Source organism: Mobula birostris, chromosome 8, assembly GCF_030028105.1.
Source record: "Mobula birostris isolate sMobBir1 chromosome 8, sMobBir1.hap1, whole genome shotgun sequence".
In the NCBI taxonomy this organism is placed as follows: Eukaryota; Metazoa; Chordata; class Chondrichthyes; order Myliobatiformes; family Myliobatidae; genus Mobula; species Mobula birostris.
This window is the reverse complement of record NC_092377.1, coordinates 50,095,346-50,101,953: the sequence shown is the minus strand read 5'-3', so window position 1 is coordinate 50,101,953 and position 6,608 is coordinate 50,095,346.

The following is a 6,608-nucleotide window of genomic DNA, read 5'->3' as shown; positions in this document are numbered from 1 at the left end:
ATAGAAATTATCCTGATGCATATCCTTTTCCAATTTTTGCTCTTACTGAAGAACTTTCTGAGGGATAGACTTTGGCAGTGTGCTCAATAGCTCTGTGGTTGTAAAATGTTTATTTAACACAATAAAATACTGTCATTTAAAATAATCATTTGCTGTCATAATTGCGATTTAGATCTCAATTAGTCACTTAATATTATGGTTGAAGCTATTTGTGATTAGACAAAATGCCATTTGCAAAAGAAAATTAGTACAACCTCTTTTCAGTACTCTCTGACTAATTCCAGTATTGTAAATTTAAGATAACCGAACTTGAGTATTTCTGAGATTTAAAATGCTAATAGATTGAATCGTTACTGACTGCAACCTTAGCACTGTTAGTCCGGAGACTGAAATCTCACACAGAGATATCCCTTCTCCTGCTAATTCGTTACCCACAGGGCAGCACACCAATTTGTTCTTGCTGTCTTAAGAAAGCTTATGGGGGGGGGAGAATAAAGAAAATGGTTTGAGATTTTTAAAAATTATGCTGGAAAATCTCAGCAGTACTGACAGATTAACACTTCCAGATGCTGATTATTTCAGATCCAGGATGGAGGTGTAGTTACGTGGCACAGAAACATGCCGTACAGCAGACCTCATCAACATCAAGCTGCCTACTTGAGTTGGTCCCATTTGGTCCATATCTCTCGATCTTTCCTATCTATATATCGATCTATTTTTTGAAAATATCCAAATTGTATCTGCCTCTAATACTTCCTCTTGATGCTGGTGGTGTGAGTGCTGAGGCACTGGTACCTTCTACCTGATGACAGCAGCGAGAAAAGAGCATGTCAATAGACAATAGGTGCAGGAGTAGGCCATTCGGCCCTTCGAGCCGGCACCACCATTCACTGTGATCATAGCTGATCATTCACAGTTAGTATCCAGTTCCTGCCTTATCTCCGTAACCTTTGATTCTGCTATCTTTAAGAGCTCTAGCCATCTCTTTCTTGAAAACATCCAGAGACTTGGCCTCCACTGCCTTCTGGGACAGAGCATTCCACATATCCACCACTCTCTGGGTGAAAAAGTTTTTCCTCAACTCTGTTCTAAATGGCCTACCCCTTATTCTTAAACTGTGGCCTCTGGTTCTGGACTCACCCATCAGCGGGAACATGCTTCCTGCCTCCGACGTGTCCAATCCCTTAATAATCTTATATGTTTCAATCAGATCCCCTCTCATCTTTCTAAATTCCAGTGTATACAAGCCCAGTTGCTCCAATCTTTCAACCCATATGACAGTCCCACCATTCTGGGAATTAACCTTGTGAACCTATGCTGCACTCCCTCAATAGCAAGAATGTCCTTCCTCAAATTTGGAGACCAAAACTGCACACAATACTCCAGGTGTGGTCTCACCAGGGCCCTGTACAGCTGCAGAAGGACCTCTTGTATCAATTCCCCTTGTTATGAAGGCCAGCATGCCATTAGCTTTCTTCAGTGCCTGCTGTACTTGCATGCTTGCTTTCAGTGACTGATGTACAATAACACCTGGATCTTGTTGTACTTCCCCTTTTCCTAACTTGACTCCATTTAGATAATAATCTGCCTTCCTGTTCTTGCCACCAAAGTGGATAACTTCACATTTATCCACATTAAACTTGCATCTGCCATGCATCCACCCACTCACCCAGCCTGTCCAAATCACTCTGCATTCTCATAACATCCTCCTCATATTTCACACTGTCACCCAGCTTTGTGTCATCTGCAAATTTGCAAATGTTACTTTTAATCCCTTCATCTAAATCATTAATGTATATTGTAAACAGCTGCGGTCCCAGCACTGAACCCTGCGGTACCCCACTAGTCACCGCCTGCTATTCCGAAAGAAACCCGTTAATCACTACTCTGTTTCCTATCAGCCAGCCAATTTTCAATCCGTGTCAGTATTCTGCCCCCAATACCATGTGGCCTAATTTTGCCCACTAATCTCCTATGTGGGACTTTATCAAAGGCTTTCTGAAAGTCTGGGTACACTACATCCATTGGTTCTCCCTTGTCCATTTTCATAGTTACATCCTCAAAAAATTCCAGAAGGTTAGTCTGGGACCTTTGATGGATGCAGCCTTTCTACAGCAGCTTGTCATGTAAATGTGCTCAGTAGTTGGGAGGCTTTTACCTGTCATGTCCTGGGCTGAACCCACTACCTTTCCAAAGGCCTTGCAAACATCTACTGCTCTGCCCTTGTTGATCCTCTTGGTCACTCCTTCAAGTATCTGAGATAATTTCAATGCACAAAGCCATAATCAGTCTTTGCCTTTCCAAATGTAGGTAGGGCCTGTTCTCCTTCCACAGATGCGGCCTGACCTGCTGAGTGTTTTCAGCACTTCCTGCCGTTACTTTAGATTTCCAGTACTGTATCTGCATTTTTATTCCACTTTTTTTCGTGTCATGAACTCTAGTTCTCGCACATGGTTAGGTTTCCTTACTATCTAAAATGAGGATTTACACAGTTGTCTGGGCTGCAAGTGACTTTGACCTTGACTGTGAACTTTAACACTGAATGGCATGTGTCTTTTTCTTGTTATTGTGCGGTGTTAAGTGACTAGCTTGGAAGGATAGTTCAAAGAAATCCATATTGCTCAGGATCTGGAGCTGATGGGGAATGACCTCTCCCAAGGGCACAATTAAACCAGATGGAGTTTGTCAACCATTTGGTTGTTTTCATATTGTCACTACTGAGATTTATTTTGTAAATTCAGTTTATTGAATTTTAATTCCACATAGGAGAATTTACATCTCTGGATTGTTAAACCAGGATTACTGGATCTGGTAACTGAACTGTCCCACCAGCACTATATCCAGTTTCCAAGCATACCTCCAGCACCAAACATTACCATACCACCAACCCGCGCCCCCCCCCAACACACACACACTCAAACTCACACTGTTCACGTTCTGCAGGGATCACTCCCTCTGATTCCCTTGTGTATTTGCCCCTCCCCCACAAATCTCCCTCCTGGCATTTATACCTGCAAATAGCCTAAGAGCTATACCTGTCCATTCACCTTCCTGCCCTGCGTTCAGGTCCCCAAACAGTCCTTCCAGGTGAGACAACACCTCTGTGTAAGTGCTGGGGTTGTCCATTGTGTCTGGTGCTCCCTATTTAGTGAGACCCGCCATAAATTGGGGGCCCACTTCAAGCACCTGTGTTCCATCCACCAAACGTGGAATTTCCCTGTGGCTAAACATTTTAATTCCCATTCCCGTTCTGACATGTTGGTAGATGGCCTCCTCTTGTGCCACGACGAGACTACCCTCAGAGTGGAGGAGCAGCACTTTATATTGTGTTTATGTAGCCTCCAACCTGATGGTATGAATATCAATTTCTCCTGTTTTTTTTTAAAAAAATTCCCTCCCCCTCCCCTCTTCAGTTCCTCACTCTAGCCTCGACTCTTCTTACCTGCTTATCATCTTCCCTGGGTCACCCCTTCCTTTTCTTCTATAGTCCACTCTCCCATCAGATTCTTTCCTCTCTGGTTCTTTTATCTTTCCTACCCAACTGGCTTCACCTAATCACCTAGCTACCCTTCCCCTCTCCCACCTTCACTTTTTCATCCTGGCACCTTCTCCCCTCCTTTCAAATCCCAAAGAAGGGTCTCTGCCTGAAACATCAACTTTATTCATTTCCATAGATGATTTCCTCCAGCATTACATGGGTGTTCCAAGCTCTAAGCTATCTTTGCAGTATACAAAAAATGTAATGCATCTTCTTCCATGATCCTAGTTACATTACGTCTGAGTCAGCCAGTACTGTATTTCTCCAACATTATCTTATTCCCCAGGTCTGCATGTAACAGTGAGATGATACATGATTCAGGACATGAGTTTATTTTCTGTTTCCACTCCTCTTAGTCATACTTGCTGTACCTTATGAGGAAGAATTAGATTCTGAGTATCTTTTTTCTTAAATGGGCAATGGATATAGTTTCATCACTGAGTGGCCCCAGAATGCATTGCCTTGCATTCATGCTGTTAGTGATTTTTGTGTTCAGGACATGTACATTTAACGACTGAATTTGGCTATCAGTCTTCACGTTTGAAAATGTATTGTGCATTTAATTTGGAGTGCAGCTCTTAACAATGGGTTCCTAAAAGCTGTGAACCCAGTCCAGATAATGCTGATTAAAATTCATTTTGACATATGTGGTGTGGATGTGGATCAGGAAGTATGTAGTTTCAAAGTAAGCATTGTCCATACCTTGTAAATAAGGAGTTATCCTTTGATGTTTGCCACATAAAACGTTGAGCCCCAGGTTGGGCCAGCAGACCTTTCCACCAAAAGCATCTCTATATGATGCCTGCTGTACTTGTTTAGTCGAATAAAGAAGCTGCCTTGTATCTACCAGTAATTTTCTCCGAAGATTTCATTCACGCAACAATACATGCCTTGCTGGTGAAGTCGCAACTTGTCATGCCTGGCCTTGTAGATGTTCAGATGTATGTACTTGTGTTCATTATTGAGTCAGCTGCTTCTCTTACCCGATACCCCTTTGTTAGTGAGTCTCCCACTAGTCTACAGCAGTGGAAGAGTCAAGCGAGGGGGACACAGCTACACAATAAGAGGCCAGTTACTTAAAACTAAAGCATATAGGAATTTATTCTTTAGGGATAATTAATCTCTGATGTACTTAAGGCAGAGACTGATACGAAGAGGTGAAACAGTGTAAATCAATATTGAATGACAGGGCAGATGCACATGCTCCTATTTTGTTGTACTCTTCCTCCAAAGCCACTTGATGCTTCACATCTGATCAGTTAATTTAGCACATTTAACAGATTGAACATCATCGTTTCTGATCCACATAACTTAGATATAATAGCTACTTAGTTTAATAAAATACAGGAATGTTTTTTCTACTTTTGAGCTGTTTACCAACTCATAGATTGTAAGAACATATGCAAAGATGCTCCTAAAACTCAAAAACCCTACATTTCATCTCAAAACTTTCACCTACCTGGTTTGTATTTGTGGCAAGATCTTTTACTGAGTTGAAGGGAAAAAAATCAGTTTTTATCTTTTACATAACATGATGGAAATTAACAGGAATGATCATCCGAGGCATTCATCCAAATTGGAGTGCAACTTGTGTAGGCGAGACTGAAAATCCACATGGGATCATGCAATTCTGAATTATCATCTTCTAATGCTGCAAGTTTCTGACTGTTAGTTTGATACGAGGAGCTACATATATACAAAAGAAATCTCATGTGAATAGATTATTCACTGATCATTTTCTATGGAGCTGATCTGAAAGCCTTGATTTCTTTTCTAAAATTCAGTTTTGCCTAATTTTTTTGTTGTGATACTTTCATAGAAACAGAAAACCTACAGCACAATATAGGCCCTTCAGCCCACAATGCTGTGCTGAACATGTACTGACTTTAGAAATGACCTAGTGTTATCCATAGCCCTCTATTTTTTCTAAGCTCCATGTATCTACCAGGAGCCTCTTAAAAGGCGGATGTAACTGCATTTTTCAATGAGATATTTCAAATAAAAATTCTTGTGTAGTAATCTATCTTTCAGAATTATACTTTATTTTCTAATATGCCAGATATAGGTAATCACTCCCAAGTGAAATCCTATGCTATCTGCATATCAAAAGAAGAGGAATTTTGGATCGCAAATGAGAGAATCTGCAGGTGTTAGAAATCTGAGCAACACTCACAAAATGCTGGAGGAACTCAGCAGGTCAGGTAGCATCTATAGAAAAAAGTGCAGTTGCCATTTTGGGCCAAAACCCTCTGGCAGGACATTTGGATGAAGTGTCAATGAATGGAGCAGTACAGAGAATCCACCAGCATTAACTTAGATAACAACACAGCTCCCCAAAATAAAAAAATTGTGTAGATTTTGTCACATAGATAATTTCATGCAAAATAAAATGTAAATTCATAATTCTATTTGAGCAAATTACACCCTTTTTTTGCTGGTGGGGGAGGGGGAATTGTTGCTCGCTGCTGCTTACTCGCGGGGGGGAGCTGGGGGGACTTTGGGGTTCTCATGTTTAACTGTTGGTTCATTCTTTGAGGCATTTCTATTTTCGTGGATGTTTGTGAAGAAAAAGCATTTCAGGATGTATATTGTATACATTCCTCTGACATTAAAGTTGACTTTTGAACCATCTAATGCAGGTTTGGTTCCAGAGTTGCTTGAATGTTTTACACTTTGTTTCATGACATTTTCAACCTGAACCCCTGCAAGCTTGTAAGTTTCATCAAAGAAGCAGTTCTTGATATTTGTGGGGAAAACTGAATAATTTGGAAGCTTTAAAACTGTAACTTCTAAATTATTAAGAGTACATTTCCTGCTATTTTCCACCCACTAGAGTATTTTATAAATTATACCGAAGTACCTTTAAAAAGCATATTTACATCATGTAAAGATTTGTAGAATTACACAATGGAGTGTTATAGAAAAAGATGCCCCTGCCCCAGAGGAATTAACTAACCATGAATTGAATACACGACAGCTATTTAGGTTCATACTGCCTAGAAGCTGGAGAAGAAACTCACAAGATAATCTTATTTGGTCTACAATAATTAGACAGCCAACAAACGATGAT